General features: G+C 44.8%; 1 long non-coding RNA gene across 1 annotated transcript; it reads right to left on the reverse strand.

Annotated features, from left to right (window-relative positions):
- Positions 1-7,230: 7,230 nt before the first annotated feature.
- LOC146202154 (uncharacterized) lies at positions 7,231-16,038 on the reverse strand. The gene is made up of 3 exons (XR_014702014.1): positions 15,917-16,038; positions 10,980-11,135; positions 7,231-7,359 (listed from the first exon to the last, which is right to left on the reverse strand). It is a non-coding gene; the product is annotated as an uncharacterized LOC146202154 (long non-coding RNA).
- Positions 16,039-27,020: the final 10,982 nt, after the last annotated feature.

A 27,020-nucleotide genomic window follows, 5' to 3' on the forward strand; every position in this document is an offset into this window, starting at 1 on the left:
CAATTTCAGAGATCCCTATCACCTGGCGATATATGAGCCAGCACTGCATACGAGTAGAGGGGGGGGGGGGGGGGGGGCTCAGTTCGCAAGTCGAGCCAACGTTTCAACAAGTGGATTTGCCTTCGTTGTGTTCATATAGGGTTTTATGCTCTCATGGAAGCCGTAATTTGATTGGGAATATCGTAGGGACCTGAGACAAACTACAACATATTTTAACCATATTCCCGCGATCTGTCAGTTATCTGCTGGAAACTTTGTCCTATGTTTCGCACCCTCATAGCCATTATTTGGCCGACAATTATCCACTACAGGACAGAGGCTATCTCCCATTTATCTACAGTTCGCCTCGTCCGGCGCCCCCTATAGAGCCATCCTATAGCCGCATATTTCCTAACCTTATCCTCCCATAAAAATTTCCTGCAGCTCGTTAATACCTTTGCTGTCTTTCAGAGTCAACTGCGCTGTCCTAAGAGGCCATCGGTTCTCTGCTATCCATATCACACGAACTGCCGTGTCCATTTCCTCTGTTGATTGCAGCCAGTGTAGTTAGTGGTCGGTTGCTTTTGTTCCCAATACCACGTACCTCTTTTTTTTTTGTCTGCTCACGTTCCTCCTATCAGTTTCTTTCAACAGCTCGCTGCCCTGTCCACAACATGACAGCTTCTGCTTTAGAATCCAAGTTTCATTTAAAACTGATTGCTGGGCTAGTTGGTGCCTAGTCACATAAAGTAAATGTTAATGCAATACAAATAGTTCAAATATGTAGTGCACCGACGTTTTAAAAGCAGGCGTAAATTCGCAGACGGGAGTGTAGAAGGGAGGAAAATGTTAGTTATAATCGCGAAAAATGTAACAAACTCCTTGCTTCTCTTGAGTGTCAGTTTATCAATTTAGGTTGCTCAGTTTTAGCTCAAAGCCACAGATGCATAACTGACAAGATGAACTACAAATCTGTAGACGACAAGTTTACCTGCATTAGGAGCTTTAAGTAAAGTACGATGAAGATAGCCAAGATTCTTCGATGCCTTAGAGCATGCAAGAGCAAATTAATAGTTTAATTTCCATCATAGAAATGGAGGTGGCTGCATGCAAATGCTGCTCCAAAGATTAGCAGGTTCACAACAAGCCACGGCCGCCTCAAAAAAGGCGGCTGAGAGCATATACGCGCAAGCTGAAACAAAATTCATTATCATGGTTTTTTTTATTCATGCGCACATATCTTCGACGTTTATTACATCTGAAAATAAATCATTACCTGCGAGTAGAACAATACATAAATATAGAAACTTTTATTAAAAGGTAGAGTATAGTGCAGCGACCGCCTTTAACAATGCGGATTTTTCTAGAGAGATACAATTTTCCATTAATTATCGTTTGAAGGCAACAGGTGACTTTTAAAGATCTCGCAGTGGTATTAGTCCGGCATTTTCTTTTTTTTTTTTTTTAAACAAAGCCTTCCTATATGGCTTTTATAGGCAGTAATAAAGATCCTGTGAACTTTGTTCTTGCAAAAATGAGTAACTTTGGCAAATTTGTATACGTCGTTGCCTGCCAGACCAGTAAAATGTAATTCAGATGGAAGTAAAAACACGATAATTATATTTGTTTCCCCTGAAAAGGCAAGTACATAGCCGGGTGGGACATAATCACACCCAAACAATAGAGCCGTGTTAAAACAGTCCACATAGTTATTGTACAGTACGTTTTAACGCAACAGCGTTAAAGGCCTCGTTCTACAGGGAATCCTGCGTCGGTGTTCTGAGTGACAAATTTCGAGCACGCCTTTGCCAGGTGCTAGTAGGCGATCTCACAGGGCTCTGATTGGTTCGCGGATTGAGCCACGTCACGAGACCTCATTACGTGTTCCAGATGGTATTTGAGATAGGAGAGTGAGGTGGAAATGAAACCTTCTGAACCATTGGATCCCGAGTCCGACTCATAAATGGGTAACGTAATCTGCTTGCTTACGACTGTGTGATAATGAATGCGTGTGATGTAATACGATTAAAACTTACGGCCTGAGTGATTAAGCGAGAAGCAAGGTGTATATACGTGAACTATAGATCCGCATGCAAAGTCGCAGTTAGAAGCCGTTAACACTGTCACCTCCTGGCCTTAATAAGGGGTTTAAAGGGACACTGCATAAAATTTTAGGTGACACTTTTGTACGGCAGCGAAAGCTGGCATTCCTAAGACGATTAAAATCGCATCGTTTCTTGCACAAAGCCATTGGAAAGCGCTTAAAAAGCGTTTCAGAAAAAAAAAATTATCCAGAATTTTTTGTGCGAAAGTACTCATCTATGTCACTCCAAAACTTTGTGTGATACTTTCATGCCTGGTTGCCTTAGCAGCTGTGATACCACCAGCCTTTGTCGAGCCACCTCTGCGGTGAGTGCGATGACGGCAATCATAACAGATACCTCGGTGACACGTGCCCATCTCCTGCTGTCTCCTGCGCCATTTGATCATACATCACTAATAGACCGTCGTGCGGCACCAGACTTCGCCTCTTTCGTATCAAAATATGACCACAAAGACGTATGTACCTACAAATGCATGCCGGGAAATAAAGATATTTAACGTTTTGTCAAACTCTGTGTCAGTCTCTTAATGTTGTACCGCAAAGCAAAACAATCAGAGTCCATGGATCCTGACGATGTGGCCAAGCGACAAGAAGAACTGAAGAGAAAATGTTCGTGACAGAATAATGTACGAGCTGCATGAACGGCAGAAGAACAGGTTGCGAGTCTGGAGAATTACCGCACTCGAAAATCTGTAAAACGCGCGGTTCATCCGGAATGCGATACCACTTTCGCACCAGTGAGTTAACGTTGATTAAAATTCTTCTACTTGAGTTTTATTTTTTGCAATAAAGTTAACCCAGGAGTTTGGTCTTCTCCGCGACTTGAACATGCAGGAATGTTTAATTGTTTTCAGTTTGCCTTAGTAAATATAAACGTTTTTGCTTTTATTCGCATGAATTTGGGAGGATTGCTGCTTACCGTTTGTCAGGTTTGTCAGGGAAGAGTTTTCCTTCATTTTCGAGTGTTTTACAATACACGAGCGGTTAAAAAGATAATAGGCTCGTCTTTATATACAGAAGATATTTTGGACTGTTAGAAATGTTGTCACTGTTCATATTCAATCACTGGGTGAAGGTCAGAACATGTTACCCCCCATAAGTTAGTCCAAGCTACTGAACTGTGGCCATCCTGCCTCTTCAAGCATTAAAGATTGGAGGAGAACGTTTATCAGCGAAAGTAAGCACAGGAAATTTCTGAAGGTTTAACTTACCTCTAGCTTATCGCATCGAGCATAGAAACTTAAAAATGCGAGATTAAGATAAGATGACTTCAGTTGTGAAAGGCTTAATCGGACGATGCAAGATGCAATCACAAGCTTGCAGGTAATTCTTAGATGCGATGTTGAGTGGAAGATCATTAGTATAAATCAGGGGGTTCAAATCGCATAGATATAAGGCGGCAGCATTGAGAAAATTTCGTCCATTACGGGCCAAGAGCCGCAAAATAACGGGAATAACAATAGAAAAAAGGAATAAATGCCGTAGAAAACTAAAACGCAATATACATCAATCAACTAACAAATCAACCAAAAAGTCTCGTTCTCAGACCACATCCGCCCATTATCCGTGGGAAAGAAAAAAGGACCGTGTCCGATTCTGCCTGAAAGCCGGAAGAGCGCCCCTTCAGGATGGCTCGGCGAGAGATCCTGACACGGTTAATAAATGCCACACTCACTTATCCTCAAAATAAAAAAAAAAAAAGAAGGTATAACGATTTTGAGATTAAAGAGAGGGCGCGTTGTCTGGCGTCGTGCTTTTGAAGGTGGTTGGTGTCCGTTCTAAGTTCACGCTGAGTATGGACCCAGTGCCTCTTTTCTTTCCACAAAGAACGTGGACCGCTTCGAGACGAGGCCTTTTAGTTGGCTTGAGCTGAGAAATGAGTTCAGTTTTAAGACTTAATCGAGAAGCAGGAAAGTGCTGTCGTATCAAAGGTTGAAATTTTCGGAGCTGGCAGGCCGTACGTTTCATAAACCTGGTAGAAATACATAAATAAATAACTAAGATGAGCGGACCGATGCCAGAAGCTAGGTGAACTCACCAGAGGTTAAATCAATGGAATGGGGGAGGGATTGAGCCTGCTGTGTGGATAAAAAGTATGCAAATCGATTCATCTAAGCGGGCGTTATTTGAAATGAATGTGTTGTAATAGACAATGTCAAATTCTTTAGGTAAATCTGTGGATGTACGTTCTCACAGCCATAGCCGTAACGATGGATTGGATCATGGCGATGAAACGTTTCGTCGCGTGTACCGTCGAAAATGGGTGAAACTCGATAAAGCGAGCGCTTACAACCTCCTCTTCGTAAAGCTCATGTGCTTAGGTAAAATGAGAAGATATTTAGAGGTGCGATTGTTAACAAGCACCGGGCATAGGCCATTAAATGCATGTACCATGCGCTTGGACCATTCTGTTTAATTCATTAAATTTCATGCCAGACGCTCGTCATATCCGTTTTTACTTTACACTCAGGACCTATTAATGGCCTCAAAAATTAAGTAAAATTAAATTTTGTAAAAACATGTTTGCGCAGTAACCTATATATTTTCTTCCTGTACCTAAACGCAAATGGTAGCAATCGTCAAAAGTTTCACATTGATGCGGCGGTGTTATTTGAAGCGCTTGCATATTTAAATATAAGACAGAAATGAGAAGTAGCTTGTTAACGCGAAGTGAACTCGAAGTGAACTCGAACAGTGCGCTATTGGTTCTATTGCTTGCCGAGCTAGAACGAGTACCTACAATCTCCAGCGCATTTGTTTGTTTGTTTGTAGTTTTCGACCATTCACCCAAGGAAAACCTATTGCTGGAGATGCCACGTAGTTTGTGTCACAGTGCATTGGCGGCGAATGATGTTTGTGCAACTATTCAAACCCCGCGTGAAAACGAATTCATGACGCGAGGACTGCCTAGAAAGACACGCCTAGCAGACGACCGGCTCCGCTCACGGATTTACTTTCAACTCCGACACTAGCGGTGCGACCGTTGCTTTGCACGGGGCATATAGGATATTTCATTACGTGCTCGTAACAAATGTACTCGGAAAGCTTACTAGACTGTGCTCTTAGTGCAATAGGCCTGTTTTACAAGCATAGTATGGGAGTAATAGCTTAGCTAATTTTGAGTCTGAGGCAAGATAAAATACGAACATAATTTTGGAAAAGTAAGAACTAGCTGTAAGGGTTTTGACGGTGATACAACGATAAAAACGTGTGACACATTACCAGAGCCATTAGATTTGTGTGTGTGTGTGTGTGTGTGTGTGTGTGTGTGTGTGTGTGTGTGTGTGTGTGTGTGTGTGTGTGTGCGTGCGTGCGTGCGTGCGTGCGTGTGTGTGTGTGTGTGTGTGTGTGTGTGTGTGTGTGTGTGTGTGTGTGTGTGTGTGTGTGTGTGTGTGTGTGTGTGTGTGTGTGTGTGTGTGTGTGTGTGTGTGTGTGTGTGTGTGTGTGTGTGTGTGTGTGTGTGTGTGTGTGTGTGTGTGTGTGTGTGCGTGCGCGCGCGCGCGCGCGCGCGCCTAAGGTAAATATAAATTTATGACTCCGTCAAGCGCAATTATGAAGTAGTCTGTGGAATGCAGAGGAGCACCTACGTCAAAACGTAGAACCTCGAATTTTTAAGAGCGCAACCGCATTACAATTTTCGGGCACTGCTGATTACAGTGGAACTAACTGTAAACGAATTTCGAAAAGCGCTGCTGGGCCGAATATATATTCAACACATATGTCGGCTGGTGTTTCGAAATGACTGCAGTTCTACGCAATAAAATAAACCTTTTGCTGCGATAAAACATTTCGTACGTAGCTCCTCTTTGGTGCGGCTGATCGTGCGAAACAGGCAGGATCACTTGAGAGTTTATAGCGTATAACATGCTGATAGGGGCAACCGGCGAGCCTTGTCTTTTCTTTACTTCGTTTTTATGAGTGTAAACTGTGGCGTGCCCGTTTTAACAACAGGTAAGCAGCCAAATGGTTGTTACGTTTCGCGTCAATTGCTGCAAACACATTGAAGTTAGCCAAGGTGTCAATGGCAGAATAACCATGTGCATGGTTGAAGTCAGGAAATGTGCATATTCTACAGCGTGGCTCCTGAACATAAGCAAATATACCAAAACAGCACTGAAGTACAGAATTGCAAGCTTAAGGTATGGTTGTGATGTTTTTATTATGTAAGGATTTTATCAAGAAGGTCGATCAGTACAAATAAGTACTACGTCAAAAACTCCAGATTGTTTAGCTTCCTATTTTACTAGTACTATTGCACTGAAAGGCAAGGACAAGTATTCATTAACCTTATGATGCATCAGCCTTGTAAGAAAAAATATACTCATGACAAATAAATTTCGCGTGCTTTGAAACCTCCTATGCAAATGGTACTGGAATTATCAGTGTTAATGAGCACGTATGAAACTGCAAACAAGCAAACATCCATTTTGTGTGGCTTCTTTAGAACACATCTATGACGAGTGCTCGCTTCGTTATACAAGTCTGCATCAATCCATTCAGCGCCAAGTGAAGCAGGTAAATCTGAAAATGTTAGGTTCCAACTAAATGTACAGTGGCACGTGCCATCCCCTCTTTTTATTGCAGTGTCACCTGATCAGTGCTGCCACGTAGCAGACATTGCAGAGAAATGGCTATACGCTATCATTCATGATTCGAACAGATTCGTAGAAGTTCAACTATCCTTGAACCAAGTTTTAGGAGCAGAAGCCATTGGCCGCGCCCGCCGTATCTGCTGCCGCTTCAATCTTGGCTCACTTCCGCACTTGACAAGCTTCTCGGAAATGGGCTAGTCTCACTTCTCGTTGTTCGATGGCCTCTGCAGCTTGTCTGGAACGGCTGTGACCTTTGCCTTGAGCGAGAGTGGCTTCCTCTACGCCACGCCGCCGCCTGGTGGATTCGCCCGACACTACGTTCACTGACTTCGCCCGCACTCGCAGAGATCGTGTATGCTTATAGAGTATTTAACTAGTTAAATGAAAGAGCGAGGAGATTACACTTCATGAAGACAACTATATCATGTAGACAACCATATTCACTGCATAGCGCGAGATGAAACAACATGCAGCGCACGAGTGTATGGCGCCACCTGTGGAATTGGTGAGGTGCTAGGTACAGGAATAACGCGAAACTCGCGAATAAACGCAGTAGAGTAACGCTTTATTATGTTTTTGTAAGAGCCCGCCGAGAAGACGATCAATTGTGCGGTTTTTCAGAAAAGTACTGGGAAATTATTTTTCATGAAATCACTGTCATCTTCTGCAACGTCTTATGCAAGGCTTTGCAAAAAAGAGGAAAGAGATGTTGTAGCATGAGACACTTTGCAAAACATGGGACTACTGGAAACCAAACTATGTATTATTCTTGCTAAAAAACCCGGGCACCTCATTTCAGAGCATATCAGTGGTAATAACCGAGCTCGATTATATAAAGGCCTATAAAATGCAGTAATTACTCTGGACGTCGAAGCGGCTGTTAATAGATTGATGGAAGATTTTAATGTAATGACTGAAGTGCATTTTATCCTCTGTTTCTGACTTTCTAAGTGCCCACAGGAAAATTTACCTCTGCCACTTCTTAGGGCACGGGTGGTCATACATATGGGAGGTTTGAATGTTCAATGTGTTCTTGAGAGCTAGCATTAGCGCTCGAGATCATTTCTTAATCTGAACGGATTCACCGGCTACTAAGCCCTAGCTTGTGTTGACATTTACGTTGGTCGCTAGGGGCACTTGTTCTTTTGCTTCACTGGTTGTGGGTCTGTCAGGCAACTTTCCCAATGAGCCGATTTGCACGCGCACTCAGGCGAATGCTTCTGCAGAGTTCTCAGCTAGAAAAGCAGTGGCGAATTGAAAGTTAGGTAACAATCTGAGGACTAATATCCTTTTTCAGTTTTCAGGTATCGCGCTAGCCATTTTCGAATTATGAACTGGGGGAAGAATGTCCTTTTTAGAAGCTCTCAAACATTATGCGGGAATTTTTTACGTGACTATGGACCTTACCTCTCGAATTGACATTGTACCAAGTGTGGAATAAATTCCGAACACTTAAGAAATAAAAATTCCTCTTCTATGAACATCTCTCACAGAAGCGGACACATATCGGCAACTAATTCATTCTGGTGAGTTGTGATATTTATGTGACCAGAATTAAAATGACATGGTGCTTCTACTTGCACGCTATTATGTATTTGTCTCCCATTTTGTGACTTGGTATTACACATCGAAGACCGCTCGCACCGCGTACGCTTTGACATTCTGCTTGAGGAACATCCCGTAAAACCTTCGACACTACGAGTCTTGTAACAACTTGCCGATATTCTCGGCATAGAGGGATTAATAACCTTCTCCAAACCTGAGATGTTTAAATACACGCCATGACAAGTGACCTTGAACACATTTGTCCGCTGCTGAGCACACAGGTGCTGTTGTGCCCTGCCAAAGCCGCCCAGAAATTCAGCCGGACGCCAAACTTCTGCGGCGAACGCCTCCTTCACAAAATCCGGACACTTTTGTGCAAAGCACCCGTGCACTGGAGGCGAGCCGTACCAAGGGGATAGAAGCGACGTGTTTCAACATGAGCTGAGCATCCAGACAGCACGGCGCCGTGGCCCTGGCGGTAGACCCCTTCTCGACCCGCGGCATATTTGAAGCAAGAGCGCAGCAAGCTCTCCCATTTGGCCCTGCGAAAGTGCTGCCGTCTGATTGGACCATTTGAGCGTCAACGGTTTCTCGGTTACGGAGACTCAAGTGCTTCCGTTCGAGACTCCGAGTGTGAGTTCGTTACTAGCGTCCATCGGGAGCAGTTCGTCTCCTGAGAGAGCGGACGTGGCGGAATCTCCCCGGCCGTCGCTGCGCGAGGACAGTCGCGTATGGCTATGTTAACTTTCGGCCCCAGAGCCGAACTCGTTGTGTAAATGCCTGGACATAGTGTATAAAGCTTTTTCTTCATCTCACCAGCGCCGACTCAGATCCATCGCTACCGCCCAGGGAGCTGACAGCCCTCGTTCACGAAACGGGTGACGAGCGCTATGCAACCAACTCCTTGGCACAACCCTGTTGACGGTGGGCTACTGTGTGATACCCCACCGGCACAACAGTGCGCATTTGTTTATAACCGGCGTTGCCACAGTATTTCTTCCTTTTTAATTCACTGGATGTATTTCTAGCTCGACAGAAAAGATACATAAAACGCTTTTCTCATCGCAAATAATTGCAGGTGGATTTCTGAAGCTTCTCTCCAACCTTGCAAATCCTATTTATAATCTAAACTGGCTATTCAGTGATTTAGGAAAATTAACGAAATGGACTAATTTCAAAACACCACTGCCTGTGGTGCGTAGGACGGCCGGCAGCTGTATGCAACTAGTTTCCCAACCTACCTGAGATACATTACCTTTTAACTTTAACCATTGGCTAAAGTTAGCTAAGACACCCATCAATATGTGTCATGTAGATTGTAGGCCTACTGCTAACGTAGCAGCTCAGTGCAAAGTTCAAGTTTCTTGACTGAATACTCAGAGAACATCGCACTCAAGGTAGCCTGCGGTCAATCAACCAAAACCGGTCGCGGAACGTAATGGCAAGCGAGTGGCCATAGGGATGACGGACTTCTTCACAGGTTCAGTACGTGTGCCCGTTCTGCAACAGCTTTGAAAGTTAGTCACATCGGTGAGACGCAGCTGCAAATAAAAATGGTCATCGCGATACACCCGGCAAGCATTAGATTCAAACTTTGAACTTCAAAACTTCAGCTTTTAAGACTGAGTGCATATTATTATCGAAAAGTACCGTGCATAATATGCTCCACCGTACTACCAGGGATGCACAGACATATGCCTTTCTGACAGCGGGGTTTGGAACCACCCTTTTCAGTGTGCCCTGGTACTCCATTCCTTTGTCTAGTTTCTGTTTTCAACTTTTTGGTTGGGGTTCAAGTTCCCAACCTGCTGCGAGGCAAACTTGGGTTAGATTGCATTATTTTCCCCTCATAATCCAAAAGAACCGCTACCACTACTGCAGCTGCTGCAACTACTACTACTACTACTACTACTACTACTACTACTACTACTACTACTACTACTAGAGGTGAGCAACCTCATGAGGTTTTGACCTCATGAGGTCGACCTCAACCTCAAAATGACCTCAACCTCACGGAGTGAGGTGAGGTTGAGGTGAGGTCGGTGACAGCTCGAAATTTTTTGAGTGAGGTCACGAAATTGGACCTCAACCTCACGCGTGAGTTTGAGGTTGAGTGAGGTCGTCATTGTGTGAGGTCGAAATTGTGAGGTCCAGGCTTTTTGCTGTTGCCGCGGCTTTCTTCGAAGAGCGCCCCTTTTGACGCGGAGCTCGAGCATACTGCCGCGGTGTGCCCGCCGACTCTCGGTGTTTGGTTACCCCCCAATCGGACGACCGGATGCGGCAGCCCCTGCCCAGCTTTCGGCATTCCACCGTAATGTCCGCAGCCCGAGACCGCTTCCCTCTGGTCTACTTGGAAGGAGATATTTTTTTTTTTTACTTCACGAACTCCTCATGCCCCCGCCAGCCACCCCCGTTTCCTCTGACTTGTTTGTGCCGATGCTTGCGGCAGGCTCAAACACCCAGGAGCGCGCAAAGCACATAACTCACGTTGACCTGCGGTGCTTCTGTCGGAGGCCGCAAAGAAAGCAGCAAACTAAAAAGCGAAGCAAATTGTCTTTGCGCAGACGGCGCGGAGCAGAACTGTGTCTTGTGCATGCCCGTTTCCAGGCGCTATAACGGCTGCTGCCTTACATTCGATAAAGGGCCCTGCTGTACATTACACGGAAACTTAACAGAAAATGGTGCAGCGAAATTGTTAGGGGACGTGATACTGACAGATAAAAAAAAACATGAACAAACCAGAAAAACCGGCACAATACCATCTGGGCATTTTATCGAAGTCCTCCCTTTCGAATTGTACGTCATCGTTCTATATTTCGGTCCTGTAAATTTATATTCTTGTATTTTCCAGAACAACCTCTCTTTGGTCTTGTGCAGCTTGTTTCTTATACAGATTCACAGGTGGCCCCGAACAACTGCAATGGGATGAAATGGACGGCACATCTTATAAGATGCAACTGGTATACAGGAAAACGCATGCGCATGTTAACCATTTGCCGAGATAGAACAGACAAAAAAATATATGGGGCTTGTATTCAGTCAAGCGCAATGAAAAAAGAAATGATTTCGCTGCGCTAAGGCCCTTATTTCTCTCTCAAATTCTATTGAAATTAAGCAATGCAGGAGGAAGGAGGAGAGTAAGGGATTCTTATCTTCATAATATCAGGTTTTTCTTGAAATCTCTTATTCAGGCGCAGAAAAAAAAAGAAGAGAGAACAGCGTTCTCCTACATGTTTTTATGAGCTAGAAAGTATTGAGATGGTTTCCGGCTGGACATTTTGGTGTCTAGACGGACGAATTAGTGTGGCGAACTGAACGTGTCTGTTTTGTGCTCCCGTCTGCTCGAGACGGGCAAATCAATCGGATGAAAATTTTTGTGGCCAGATGTCGAAATAATTTTTTCAGATATTTGTTTTTTTTTTCTTTAAAAAATCAATTTTAATGTACGTGATGTGAAGCCAATTACATGCTAGCACTGAGGAATGCCGTATTAAGTCGATGTCTCAAACCTTCTATAAGCTCTGGGAAGCGCAGTTCTCTTCTGTTTTTAGTGTGCGATATTTGTTATTACTTTCGTCAACATGTTATTTATTTATATACATTTTCTTGTATGTCAATTAAGTTCGTACACTGCCGAAAAGAGAACAGGCTTCTTCCCTCACATTAGGCTCTTTTTCAGAGGCCCATAGCCCAACCCTCCTTTCCCCTTACCCGCGCGGTCATTTAGTTTTTTTTTCTTTTTCTTTTGCAAGTATTGGAAACCGCGATCTAGTCTCTGAAAGCGGAGCTGGCACACATACGCCACATACGCCACATACGTGTGTGTGTGTGTGTGTGTGTGTGTGTGTGTGTGTGTGTGTGTGTGTGTGTGTGTGTGTGTGTGTGTGTGTGTGTGTGTGTGTGTGTGTGCGTGTGCGTGTGCGTGTGTGTGTGTGTGTGTGTGTGTGTGTGTGTGTGTGTGTGTGTGTGTGTGTGTGTGTGTGTGTGTGTGTGTGTGTGTGTGTGTGTGTGTGTGTGTGTGTGTGTGTGTGTGTGTGTGTGTGTGTGTGTGTGTTCTTTTAGGCGGGTGGGAGTAGGACATTTTGCTCCGGCGAAATTTGACGGGCGAGCCGATGTTCGCGACAGCAAACTGGTTCACGTTTACCCTTTTTCCTAGCAGTTCCGACCCTTGTAATTTTTTAATGTAAGTATAGTGTTCGAAGAAGCAATTTCGCCAATTCTTGCAATACGCCACGGGATCACAGAATTATAAACTAACGCCCAGGATTGGCCGGTTGGGACGTCATAAGATAAACAGCATTCCTCTTCGAAATTTTCTGAAGGTTTATGCGGCGTTGGCCGAGTTTTATGATTAATTGGTGTTTTGCTGTCTTTTCCTCTTTTTTTTTTTTTTGTTGGGGATTTAGTCTTCACAAGTCGTTTCATGAGTGGCTTTTACGGAAAATTTGTGCCCCGTTAATATGACATCCGTTAATATGTAGGACCCGAATTATGGACAGTTTTTCTAGGGGCGAAGATTTTTCAATGTATTTATGTCTCGTTAATATAGAAACTCGCTCTCTGAACAAAGGAGATGGGATGAATGCACACAGCCTATTCGGCCCATGTATTTGTGTCTCGTTAATATGGACATCGTTTGAAAAAAGCAGTAGAGTCCGAACGCAAGTTAAAGAAGGGTGCGCAAGCCGGGAAACTATGCGACAGCCGATACGGTCGGATGCCTGAACGAGTCCTGTGGAGTTGGAAAGAACCAAAGCGGGCGTGTCGTCGTTTTAGGAAGGAAGGGGGGGGGGGGGGGGGGGGGGGGCGCAAGAGCGGGAAGGAAGGGAGGAGGAGGAGAAAAGGAGGGTGCATGACAGGGATCGTACACAGCAAACCGAGGGTCAGCTAACTAAGAAAGACCCCAAAAGGAGGGAACCGGGTGATTTCTGGGTGCAGCGGCAGCGCCGCAACTACAGGCCGCAGTCGGGAAAACAGCAACATGTGGTCACAATAAATTCTGCTGAACGTGAACAGAAGAGATGCCGGTAAAATCGTAAGAAAGAAACAATAAGAAGAAAGACAAGCGCCAAAATTGGGGGTGGGAACTGAAGTTTTTCTATCCCAGAATGCAAAGTGTGTTCCATGAAGCCGTTAACTCTTTTCGGTCAGGCTTAAGACACACTCACGAAGTAGAGCGACAAAAGAAACGCGACGACCACGCAACCAGGACCGGGCGTCCCGCCCTGGACGCCCTTCCTTCTCATGCTCCTGGTTTTCGTCACTGTTGCGCTGTCGAACTACCACATTTTGCACCACAGCGATCCGCATGTCGGCTTCGCCTTGAGCCAACGATGCGGCCTTGACAAGGTCTGAGCTCTTCGTAGTCGGCTAGTCGTCGTTCTAAACTGTGCTTCAACTTGCAGTGTTTGTTTCATAGGAACACATACAAACGGCACAGGAAAGGGCTGTTTGATAGCCCTCTGTATAGTAGCCTGCCAACTTGATTCCCTCGCTTCCTTACAAAAACAGTACAAGGCAAGAAAGAGAATCAGAAGAACGGAAAGTCAGGGAGGTTAACTAGGGAAAAAGAGTGCAAAGAAGCAGGAGCCTGTAACTCTCAACTTTAATCTGACTTTTGGCATGGTGGGAGTTAAACGCAAACGAATGGAGCTGAACTTAGGCGCGAAGCGGGAAATCTGTGAATACAAGCGGCAAAAGCAATCTCAGTCAATGCAAGCCGTGAAAGACTGGACCCAAGTTCAACTAGGCCTCAGCCTCGTCAGGTCGACGGTATGCCATGTATATATACTACCGGACTCCGATAAATGGCTCAACGTCGGCATCACAGCGTAAGCCACAGTCCGACAGCGCCTAGCAAGTTCGAAGAAATGGAGTCAGCCTTGTTAATATGGTTCGGGAATGTGCTCGCGAATGGTGCTGTCGTGGGCGACGAAATGCTTCAAGAGAAGGCTCGCTGCCTCGGCACATTATGGGTGCTTCTTCTCCTCTGTCTTGATAGGTTTTACCTGTGATGACTTACGGAATTTTTGTTCAGTAAAACAGGGAGATGTTTACTGAGAAATATTATTCTACGCTCTGTCTAGGCGTTACTGACTTCAGCTACTCAAGAGGATGGCTGACAAGGTTTAAGAACAGACATGACGTTTCGCGTCGACGGATTTTTGGAGAAGAGGGTAGCATCGACATCTCGGCGGTGTTTATATACCCAAATTAATTAAAACAACAGCCATTAATTATAAATTTTTTCTCAATTATATACTTTTCGTTTTTATTCATGACTCGTTATTATGGATGACTCGCTTTATGGACAGTTTTGGTCGGAAACCAAAGCGTTCATACTAACGAGGCACGACTGTATTCCTATTTTTTCTTAATTTAATGTATTCTGTCGCAAAACAATGTACAGTGTATTAAAAAAAGCTCGGCAATCATCAATTTTTTTTTTCGAATTAAGAAAAAGAGCAAGGATGAAAGCTTGGGCGCGTTGGTGTCGGTTTTCTTGCCTCATAGCGCTAAACAGACAGGGACACAGCCAGACATACGGGATGAGCGATAAAAAAAGTGCCCGTCCCGTGTGTCTCGCTCTGTCCTTGTCTGTTTAGCGCTATGTGGCAAGAAAAGAAAAAGAGCATATCGTCATTGTTGTCGTCGTCACTAGGGTCAACAGCATTTGTCTTTTCAGTTTATAGTAAGAACTGGCTTGTTTTATTTCTAATACGAATCTTATTCACGTGGGTCAGATGGGATAAACTCTTTGCATTGCATTATGGGCCTATGCGTAGTAACGTGGCACCCATGTAGGCCTTAGATTGAAACCGACCACAAAAGGGTAGGCGAGGAGGGGGAGAGGGTCGCCACTTTAGTGCAGAGTTGGACATGTAGTGTCCAGAGTTTCTCTGCTTTAATCCAGGATATTAATTGTAGTATAAAATTAGGAGTAAAATACAGCCTTCATACGCTAAAATTCTGGCTAGCCTATATATACCCCAGGATTACCGAGAAATATATATTTGCTTTAAGTTACGATTTAATTTAATGATTTGTTTTTTGAGGTCGAGCGCCCGACCTCAACCTCACATTTTGAGTTTGAGGTGAGGTTGAGTGAGGTCGCCAATGGTCACCTGAAAAGTGAGGTGAGGTCGCCTGGGGGACCTCAACCTCAATTAATGAGGTTGAGGTTGAGTGAGGTCGCCAAATATTTTTTGAGTTCGAGGTGAGGTCGAGGTTTTTGAGGTCAAATGCCCACCTCTGACTACTACTACTACTACATTACTACTACTACTACTACTACTACTACTACTACTACTACTACTACTACTACTACTACTACTACTACTGCAACTGCAACTGTAACTAGTACTACTACAGCTATTACCAGAACCATAACTATTAAAGAAACTACAGCCGCAGCTACTGCAACTACAACAAGAATTGCTATACTGCAACAATTACAAGAAGACTTAAAAACACAACTACAACAAGTACTACTACTACAACGATTACAACAGCAACGACTGCAAACATAACTACAACAAATTATAATACTACAGCTACTACTATGGCCATGTCCGTCATAATGGGATGCGTTCACTCCAGCACTAAATTATTATTCGAGCTTATAATGCGTTGGGAAGAAATGAACGAGTGGCATTCATCCAGGGTTTATAAATTCGTAATTTATGTAGAATAAAACCTTCGGGTGAATAAGTCATTGCTTCTGTCTGCAGGAAATCCTGGCCAAGTCTGGCCGTGTGGGTATGTTCCATGTTGTGTATTGACATTCCCCGAAAACTGCATCAACGGAAGTGCCGGGTGCGTCACTAAAAATAAAACACAACAAAAAACAAGTCAGTAAAGCCATATGGTTTGTTGAGTATCCAATGCAGAATATAAACTAAATAGCATGCGCTATAAAATAGTTTGCTGGATTAAAACGGCTTGCAGTAATCCACTGATCATGCCAGTTGCGTCCGTCGCACAAGCTTTAGGAGTTTGAATCAAAACGAATTAACGCAATTAACTCTTTGCCTGCCATGGAAAAATGACAGTCTTTTTGTATGTTTTAGTAGATTTTTTTTCTGCAAGAACTATCGTGTCTAAAATTTTATACAACACACAAAAAGAAAGCTAAATAAATTTGTTTTAAGGCATACAACTTTGAATATCAAGTTCTTGGTTGTAACACACGATATAATTTCCCAAAACCCAAATGTTAGAAAAATTGAGCAAAACTTGAAGAAATGCACTTATAAATGAAACACCAAAAGTTTAAAACATTTTCGAGATATACAAAATGCAGGGCATTGTATTGGCCACTCTCTGTAAAAAAATAAAAGTGCAGTATTGAAAAGTGTTTTTGATGCATAATGAGAAATTAGCGAGGGCCAGTGCAGAACGCCATGCCGAAACGGTTGCTCGGTTCCCTTCTTGGGCAGAACGCCACTCCCCTCTTTTGCGGGAGGCACAATATTGTGCCCACGTGATGTTGACTCTATTGGAATGATATATATGGCACCAACAACGCAAAAAAAGCATCCAGAGTAGTTCCAGACGCATCAAAACAGGCCAACAAAGTGTGGCCGCCGAAGTTCCGGCCTGGTTTCCATCGTCATCGGGGTCTGAACTGAATTCTGACAATAAGGCAGCATATTCAGAGTCACTGCTGCTTGCGTCATCAATAAAATCGGTCGTACACAATGCAGAATCGTGAGAGTTGTGACGTTTCAAAGCGCGCGTCGTCGATGTGGATGCCGCCATTTTCGCATGCGACTCCGACGCTGCCGCGTGCTCGGAGCGCGTTCAAAAATAGCCACCTCGCGGGAAGAAAATGTAAACAGCAATAAAATCTAAGCTTCAGTTACCCGACTACACGCTATGTAGCGTAGCGTGTCCATGAGGGACGAGGAAAGGTTCAAAATTCGCTCGCGAAGTCATTGTTAGCTGGCCGGAGTGCGGCCCTCGGCGTTCTGGGCTGGTTTTCGTCGTCAGGGTCAGAACTGAATTCTGACGATAATTGGCAGCATCTTCAGTGTCGCTCCTGCTTGGGTCATTGATAAACTCGATCGTAGATAGTGTGTAGTCAGATTTGCGACGTTTGCAGTGCGTGTCGTCGGCGCGGATGCCGCCATTCCCGCATGCCACTGAGACGCTGCCGCGTGTTCGGAGCGCGCTCAAAAATAGCCCCTTCACGGGAAAAATGTAAACGTCAGAATGGAATCTTCAATTATCTTACTACACACTAGGCATTATGGTGTGTCCGTTAGCGATGCGGAAGGGTTAAAAATCGACGCACGAAATCATTGTTAGCGGACTAACGATGCTCGATGGGCGCGGTAGGGAGAGTTAAAGCCCGCTATTCCCTACGCTTCTGTGCCGCAATATACTCAGGGCTGAGGGGGCCTGAATGGTTGACAGTGTGCCCTGGACGGTCACACCGGCTAGGTACTTGGGCGTTCCGCTTATGGCTTACCGTTACAGTGAACAGTATTGGAGAGGGCATTTTGAAGAGATAAAGGACAAAGCTGAAAAGTGGAAAGGGACCAACATATTTATTTTTGCCAGGGCCACCTTTCCAACTTTTTCTTTATCTGCAAGATCTGGTACGTTATGCAGGTGTTGCACTGTTCATGGTTAAATATTCAGAAGCTGCACAGGATTTTCGCCGTATTTGTGTGGGCTAAGGGGGCCTGAATGGTTGACTGTGTGCCCTGGACGGTCACACCGGCTAGGTACTTGGGCGTTCCCCTTATGGCTTACCGTTACAGTGAACAGTATTGGAGAGGGCATTTTGAAGAGATAAAGGACAAAGCTGAAAAGTGGAAAGGGACCAACATATTTATTTTTGCCAGGGCCACCTTTCCAACTTGTTCTTTATCTGCAAGCTCTGGTACGTTATGCAGATGTTGCACTGTTCATGGTTAAATATTCAGAAGCTGCACAGGATTTTCGCCGTATTTGTGTGGACGTCTAAATGGGAGCGCTGCACCCGGACCAACTTGTTCCGACGAGTAAAAGACGGTGGGCTAGGATTTGGCCACCTATTTTTTTGCGACAGCTGGTCAGCCGTTTTTTGTCTAGACACGACTGGCCCTTTCTTGCGCACCGTATGCAGAGTCAGGCTGATGCGGCTGCTGCCAGAGTACGTCGTTTTAACTGAAGACTTTTCCGCAGGGATTAGGGGCTTTTACATGCAGAGAAGCCGTAGCAAATGTGAAGCTTCTTTGGTGGGGTTTTCAAGAGATTATTTCTCAACACTGAAACTAAAAAAATTGTAATGTGCATTGAGCGACATTTTGTTTCCAACGCTCTTGTACAGGGCCTTGTACAGTAGAGGCACAGGCGCAGATGTTTTAAAAAAGGTTAAAAAGAATGCAGGTTCCGCCAGAAGCGAAAACCTTCCTTTTAATTTGCACACCCGGGAAGGTTGTCTTGCCGGTAAGAACATTTGGAGAGAAAGGGATTATTTATACCGGAGGGATCGCACTATTTAATATTCAGAAAGTCAGAAACAATAGAACATGTTTTTTTACACTGTTGCGAAGGGGTTTATTTTTGGGATATACTGAAAAAAAAACGCAATGAAAGATTTTCCGCTAGACGCGTATGGTATCCGGTACTTATGCGTGGAAAGGGAGGATGGGATACCATTTGGTTTAATTATGCTCATGGGCCTCCACTGTACATGGCGCTCAAGAATGGCTGCTTACCATTGCTGTAAAGGCGCACGGCCTTCCCGAATTTATTTTCAGGAAATTGTGGACAGGTTTTTGGCAATTCAGAAAGCTACTGAGAAACCTCCCGAGTGGCTCTCAATACTAGAGCCTTTGTTGTGTATGCTTGATATTTAGTGTGATGAAGCCCGTTCCATGCTGCCTGATCACGAATAGCGTTCTGTGTGATTTTTGTTGACTTGGTTTTGGTGAAATACTATGTGTCAAAGCCAGGCAATACAGAAAAAAGAGCTTCTGTGGCCCAATGAATTGCCACTAGTTATCTCAGCACTAATCCATAATAATAAAGCACTAAAGGATGTTTTCGAATCCTGTGAGTGCAATTTTTTTTAATTTTTTTCTATTCACAACATTCAAATAAATCATTAACATCTCTGCTGGGATGTGTTCCCCTTTAGGTTGCACAATGTGATGGTTTTCATTCTTACTAGCCGCAAAACCAGCCGTGAACACCCAGGAGGTGCCGGTATGCCAAATGTTACACTATGCAGTTACCTTCACCGTCATAAATTCCTGCCTTCAGTCAGTGTATGTTACCTTTATGCTGCGTTCACGAACACTTTTAAGCGATAATCGCCGTTTAACTCGCTGAGAGACAACCAGTGAGGATAATGAAGTTGCGGGAGTTAACTCATTCAACGTAGCAGAGATGGCGCAACGGACGTAACCGATGTATTAAGCTCTCTAATGTAAGTGATTTTAATCCAGAAAACTATTTTATTAATAGTGCCTTTTTCAGTTTGCGTACGGCGCTGTATGTTCGAACAAAGCATAAGACTTTGTTGACTTCCTTTTGCTGTGCTCCATTTTTTACTGAAATACTCGGCACTTCCGTTGCAGGCGTTTTCAGGGAACGGCAATGCGCTTCCATGTTATGTGAAGAACGAAGAAGAAGAATTTTCGTCCTTCGCCGTGAGTCCATGAAGGTGGCGGTTAGCGGCTGGAAGGTCATACGTCTGGCGCAGCCGTCGCAAGCCACTCTGCTTCATCGTGTAGGTCTCGGTCCGTGGAACAGAACAGTTCCACGTGTAGGTCCTACGGCTGGCCTCAGACAAGGTAAATGCGGTCGCCCCCGCGGGGCGTTCCACGACCCCGCCGGGCGCCCAGGGCCCGAGGTCATCCCTGCCGAGGCTGGCTTCGCGTTCTTCGTCCCGTGGCGGCTCGCGCACCGGCTCACCACGTGTGGGCGGCTCCGGCGCGGCTCCCACGGAGCAACAAAATGCTCGGGGAACGCGCAGGTCGCGCGGATCCTCAGTTCAGCGAATGGCCGAAGGCTTACCAATAGAGGTGAGCACTCATTACGCTTGCGCTGCTCAGCATACGCTGATTCAGCAGTAATAAGAATTCCAACTATAATGAGCTACACAATTCATCGCTCAATATTTTATAGCGATCCAAAATGTAGACTTACTAAAAGTAGCTTTGAACAAACTGTTACACTTAATACCTAGCAGTAAAGCACAGTCCTGGACGCTTTAGTTGCGTAATTTCACGACGCATGCCCAGTTACTGATATGCCTTTGCTACCATTGCAGGCAGGGAATAAAGGGAGGGTATCAGGACTATTCACAGGTGAACACACGCGTGGACATAGTAAGCACTCTGCGGAAATCCACTCTCCAGAGAATTTGTGACAGCTGAGGCTCTTTGATGCATACAGACTTGGCGGAAAATAGGGAACTTTATGTGCTTAAAATACGCCCCACCAACCTCGTTTTTTCGAGGAGCACAAATACGCACATGCCAATGGTAAGGAATTCTCAGCGAAGGCAGGGTAATTCGACGTTCGAGTTGGGTGAAAGACATGTCAATGAAAATGTTTACACTAAGAACGATGTAAGCTCTTTCTTGAAGGAACAAAGTTTCTTGAACCAAATACGGGGAGAAACTGGCATCACGCATACGTGCGATGAGCAAAATAAGAAATTGAAATTTTAAATTTACACTTTAAATTAGTATCAACAAAAAGAAAAAAAATGGCTGTGGTTTGACCAATGACCATCCCGGCCAGAATTGCGAAAGCAACATCTGCGGCGAACATAGCGGCGGCTGACCCTCTGAGTCACCACGCCGCGAAGGATTCGGCGGAGGCCCCGGGGCGCCAGCTGTGCACCGTGTGACGTCACTCCCCTCTGGCGTATGCGGAGCTTGCGCGGCGGCGGCGGCGGCACCTCTGAGTCATCCGCGCAGCGAAGGAGTCGGCGGCGACTCCGAAGCGGCTCTCCAGCTGTGCTCCGTGTGACGTCACTCACTCCTCACGCATACGCAGCTTGGCTCATTGGGGGCTCCGCGAAATGGCTCAGTGACTAGCGTAGTGCTGCTTCCGCAACAAAAATAGAACTTAAGCAAATAATGTAGGAAACGCATTTGATTATGAAGGATGTCGTATAGTTTGTAGAGTGATATTTGCGCTTCAAGCTTGCGAGTGCATAAAAGCAAAGGAAAAAACTGCTCATTTAGGAGGCGCAGTAAGTTTTTACAAAAGTTGTTGCTTTTCGTTGAGCTGTAAATTAAGCGGAGGTGTTATAAACAATTTCCACTTGTGTAGTCGAAAGCTAAAGGCATTATCTGGCGTTTGCATGTGACTAAGCTGATATCATCGGCTAATATAACACTAGGTTTCTTAAAACAACACCTGCAGGGAGCTCCACAACATGGCAGTATAGAAGCATACATTTTATTTATTATAACTAAACTGGAATACGCATCGCTCATCAGGAATCCTCATCAAGCATATTTGAGAAACGCCATAGAAGTTGCCCAAAACTGGGTCACCAGATTTATTGACTCCTCATACTCGCACGAGGTGAGTATATCATCTCTAAACTCGCAATAAGGTTTACCTAATCTTTCTAATCGTCGTCGCATTGTCGGTCTTGTCTTGTTTCACAAGTCCTTTTATTCACCACTGAGACGAGAACCATACATTTGCACACTCCCATGACGCAGGTCTCATCGCATCTGTCGCCCTCTTCAAATTTTACTCCTACGTGCCCATACCGTTGTTTTCGCCAGCTCATTTTTTCCCGAGCAGCAGCTGACTGGAACGGCCTTCTCCATCGAATCACTGCCATAAAATGTTCAACATTTTCAAGTACTGTAGACACCTATATTTTGTGAACCCCCCTCCTTTTGTAAACCCCCAAAAGGGGTCTTTGAGGAAAATAATGTGATGTGATGTGATGTGATGTGATGAAATGAAAGGCATTAATCTCAGGTCGAATGTTCTCCTCAGCAGGAGAGCCCTCAGACGCCGGGTTCAGAAAGCTTACGACCGCATCTACCATCTGTGGCGGGAAGCAACGAGCCGCCTCGTCGCTCGAGTGCCCCAGCTCGACCACGCAGTCGTGAGTGGAGTCATCGAATTCACCCATTCCATGAATGTCGACTAAAATCAGGCGGTGACGGTCACTCTTTGGCACAATTTGGCACCCTTGAAAAGAGCTAAAAAAAAAAAAAACACGCATACGTGCTTCCTCCACCCGCCGATTTAATAGGCTAATTGCAGGGCGCGGACACAGTTTCCTTTAAGGCGAAAACCTTTATAGGCTCATGAAAGTTGACAGGATTTGTGCACCCGCGGAGGGTATCACACCATTATTGTCGAAAATGAATTGATTCATGGTTAAAGAATGGTTGCATGAAGTAGAGGGTGAAAAAAAAAAGCGTCTGTGTGCAAAATTGCGTTCATGTGGAGTAATTAGTTATTCATGGCCGAAAAGTGAATTGACGTTAACCTATCCAAGAACGTTAATATAGCGTGCAAACGTCAAAACAGCCGCGGACGTCAAAATTGTGCAAAATACGTAAAAACTGCTCACAAAATGTGCATGAGCTTTGCAAAGCTTTAATGTCAGGCCTCCTTATTGCGTTACATCATTGGTCAGTCAAGAGTAAAAGAGAAAAAAAAAGTGCAACCAAATGAGAAAAAAGGTAGAAAGAGTAAAAAAATTCAAAAAAAAAGAAAAAAGGGAAAAACAGAAAAAAAAATAGAATAAAAAAGATGCCAATGAGTGCAAATAGTCGCAGGAAAGGCTTTCGTCTTACCGCACTTAAGAGAGGTCTAAGTGCCCCCAACAAATATTTATAGGGAACCCTGAAGGCTAGGAACACCACACCGGGACTCCTTTCAAAACCAGGATTACGGAATCCGTTCTAAGGCAACTAATAGGAATTCTAGTGCAGGGGCCGGAAACGATTTGAATGCAAACTTATCGGCGATAAGCGAGTGCTGTGTTGCCGGACAAACACTAGCGCCGGGAAAGTGTAACGTGACCTATTTGTTTACTGAAAACCATAGTTAGTTGGAGTTTTTTTTTTTTTTTTTAGCGACATTTTTGACTCCGGGCAACAAGGGGTATGTGATGAAGGATGAAGAAATTATTAAATAATGAAAAACGTTTGCTGATTTTTGAAGTCCAGGAGTGAGCGATGATGTGGTCCCAGCGTGAAGTCGGCAAATGAAACAGGGTTTCTCTGTGAAAGGCCTGCTGCTGCCAGGTGTCGGATTCTCGTCGATGGTAGTGCTGGGCAATGCCACAGCAAGTGGTGAATGTCGGCATCAGTGTTTTCGGATTTTAATATGGAACAGCTAGGGCGGGATATAAATGACGCAAATGAGGCCACCTCAGAGTGACGGCAGGAGTGACGGCAACCTCGACCTGGATACTCCTAAGCTCAGCCTTCTCTGCACGGGCGAGACTGCGGGGAAGGTATACTGCACACGGAGTTATAAGAGCATGCGTGTTGCACCTAAGGTGTTCCTTTCTTCATAAAAGAAGAATAGCATTGTACAATTTAAGGAATTGGTTGCAGTTTCCCGCAGTGTTCTTTTACGGCCTCAGGAGTTAAGAGGGCTTACATGGATTCATGCGGAAATAAAGGAAGAAAGAACTGTCAAACGAGATTCGCAAAATGTCGTAGCCAAAGCTAATAATGCATTGAAATAACGATTCGCCGTCATACTATGAAGAGCAGCAGGCTATTTGAGAAACTACGAATGAGTGCATCCTTCGGTCAAGTGTCACAAAATTCTTCCCGCTGCTTCTGTCGTATTGTCAGCTTAGCTGAGGGACCTCTCCCAGCGATAGCCTGTACATTCTCCCAGGCCTGTAGTGAAGGGCTAAGACACTAAGGGAACATATTGATACGTGGCAAGGGTAGTCCACGAAAGTTAGTCAAGGCTGGCACCGCACACAGAACACAGAAACACAGCAGCGTCGACCTTATTCTAGCATCAATCGTTGCTACCACTTTGTCTTCTTCTGTGTCACTGTTGCTGATCGTTTTCATCTTCAACTTCCAGCGATGCAGGGCATATATGTCACAATATTACATGATCGCGTCCACATCTCGTTCCGTCGAAAAGGCGTAGCCGTTGCCGCGGCCTGCCAACACACCAGCAGTTGCCAAACGTGTCGGAAAAACACGCACGCTATGGCGTCAGCTCTTAGGCCGTGCCTAAGCGTCTTCCAAGTTTTTTCAGAAGCGCACTTTATTTTTCACTAGCCCCGTTCATTTCGCTTGTTTGACAATGCGACGATGAATGCGTACCGCAATCCCGGTCCTTGCTTGTTTGAGCGAAGATTCTGTGTGGGCTATAACATTTATTTTAGAGCGCAGCTTTTAGGCGCCTGTTTCTGGCTTGAGCGGCGTAGCCGTCGGCGTCGGATGGGCCAGTATATAACAGTTGGCACTTGCCAACCTGGAGCGCAAGGCTCTTCTCGGCTATCCTAATCGGCCTTCGTCATCCGGCTCACAGACGTCTCGGACAGTCTGTTGACTGACAGCTTTGTGGTCCTGAGGGACCTCCCAACGCTATCACATCCTACACATAAAGGCGGAGTTTAAGTGTACTCGAGATAGAGCGAGCGGCCTTATGCAGTATTGCAAGCGGCAAAGGCGAATCTGGGGCACAAGATTCTGCTCAGCCTCGGGAAAGCTTCCATTGACATATGGAACATGACATCTCGGACACTTTGGCGAATGGCAGCGTAGGAGTCCGTTAAGGCAGTCGCGTACTACCCTTAGAAACAAAGCTGAATCGGCCTCCTGATTTGATGGCATGCTCAGAAAAATATCCAGTAGACTTAAGCAAAAAAAAGGGTGAAAGAAAAAGCTACAACGGGAGGATTCGAACTACTGCTTCTCGCGTCCAAATTCCAAGCGCTAATAAACATGTTAGTTTGCACACTAATTATTTTCATAACATTTTTCGGATTCGTCGCTAGCTGCCGCTGCTCAGCCGGAAGCTGCGGGAATAGCGCTATATTAGTGTGCATAATATATTTTCAATTAGCCGCTAGGTGACGCTGCTCAACTAGAAGCCCTAAGCTCTGTACGAGTGTGGTTAACAGAACCGTTGACAGAATGAATTAATGCGTCTCGCTCGTGCGGCGAGCGAAGAAGACGTCAGGTTTTCTGCGACCTAAAGAGCTTCGCTCAAATTTTTCATTATCGAATATTGCAATTATCGGCGCCAATTTGATCGCCTCAGCTCCTTTCCATCCGCATCCTCCAGAGTGCGGACTGGCAATTTCTCGTGATCGCGGCGTTTGAGGAAATATTTGGGGAACATAATCAAGACAAAACACAATTAGAGCAGTATCGTTCTACAGTTTCCCCGGATACGTTCTGGGTAATTCTGAATTCCATTACTTGTGTCGCGGATCACGGAATGTATCATTGCTGAAAGCTTATTAAGAGGATGCGGGTGATATTAGTAGCTGCAGATTACGCTGTCTTCTTGGTTTTAATGATTTATATTCTCTTTGCTGTAATAAAACGGTGCAAGTGATTTTTATGCATTGGTCTTTTCGATTAAACTCCACGTTTGTAAGCGATGTCAGCAATATTTCATGTCTGTAGAAAGCGAATAAGGCACTTTTGACGCAGTTCTCCCCAAGGAAAAATAGATTCGTGCATTGTCAAATACCATGTAGGAACAATGGCTTTCAGGAGGGAACAGAAGTAACTTCAATTGCCATTCTGTCTTCTATTCTAGCACAGGTGAAAAACACGTGAGCCAATTAACGTAGTTGATCAAAATTAAAAAAATATTTAATTACGGGAGAAATATTTTGACTCGGCATCTGAAATACGTCATGCTTGTGGTCGGCTAAGTTATAGTGCACTGTCCTTTCACGACTCCGTTTCTTTTGCGCGGGATTTACCCTTCGCAGATTTAGTATTCGCGCTGTTCTCTTGGGCCATATGCCACTGAGGAAGCGGCTGAGCATAAAGTTTTCCTTGTAATCACCTTGTCATTCTGTACAAAGAGAAAATGACGAAAACAATAAAAAGGAATTAAGTAAACAAATTAAGAAAATAAAGAAGCAAAAGAGAAAGACGAAATGAAGGAACGAACAAATGCAAGACGAAGGAAGGCAACACATCGCGGTAAGAGCTGCGAGTAAGTGAATTCAGGACAGTTCGAATTTAAGACGCTCATAAATAATTAAGTGTAGTAATATATTTTCTTGTATGCAGTATAGGATACACTTAGTTCGCGGGGACGTTGTAGCAACGACGGTGAACACCATGGATATGTTTTACCGCAATAAGTATTCGACAAGAAGGTAACCTAAGCGACAGATTTACGTTAGAAGCCGGGGCCAAGTGCTAGCTACATCAGTGTGGTCACTTCCTGCACTGATGAAGTGTTGCACTCTTTCTGCTCACTCCGGAACCTTATCTGTGTTGCAGCTTCACTAGTATAGCTTCACTGCCGCTCTACTCTGTTCACTGCGATGAGACTCTAATTCTTGGATGCTAGTTCTCTTCACTATGACAAAACTGCTGCGTTACTGTAATGTAAAGAGAGGGCATACGGCATACTCGGCATACGTACATGAGCCGTCGCAGCGCCTATTGAATGAACATATGGTGCATGCCATCTCTCTATGTGAAGCAAGTTTTTTGCACCGCGAAGCCGAACAGCGGGCGCTTTGTATTCAAATCCTGAGTTCTGACTGCCCCGCGACAGCACTTTCCGTAGACTACTCAGGTATCTTGCATCGTCGCGGACTTGGAGATCGAGCATTCCGCAGATGGAAATAAGCCGCTAGC

This window comes from Amblyomma maculatum, chromosome 1 (assembly GCF_055883805.1).
Source record: "Amblyomma maculatum isolate TAMU_Amacu chromosome 1, ASM5588380v1, whole genome shotgun sequence".
Lineage (NCBI taxonomy): Eukaryota > Metazoa > Arthropoda > Arachnida > Ixodida > Ixodidae > Amblyomma > Amblyomma maculatum.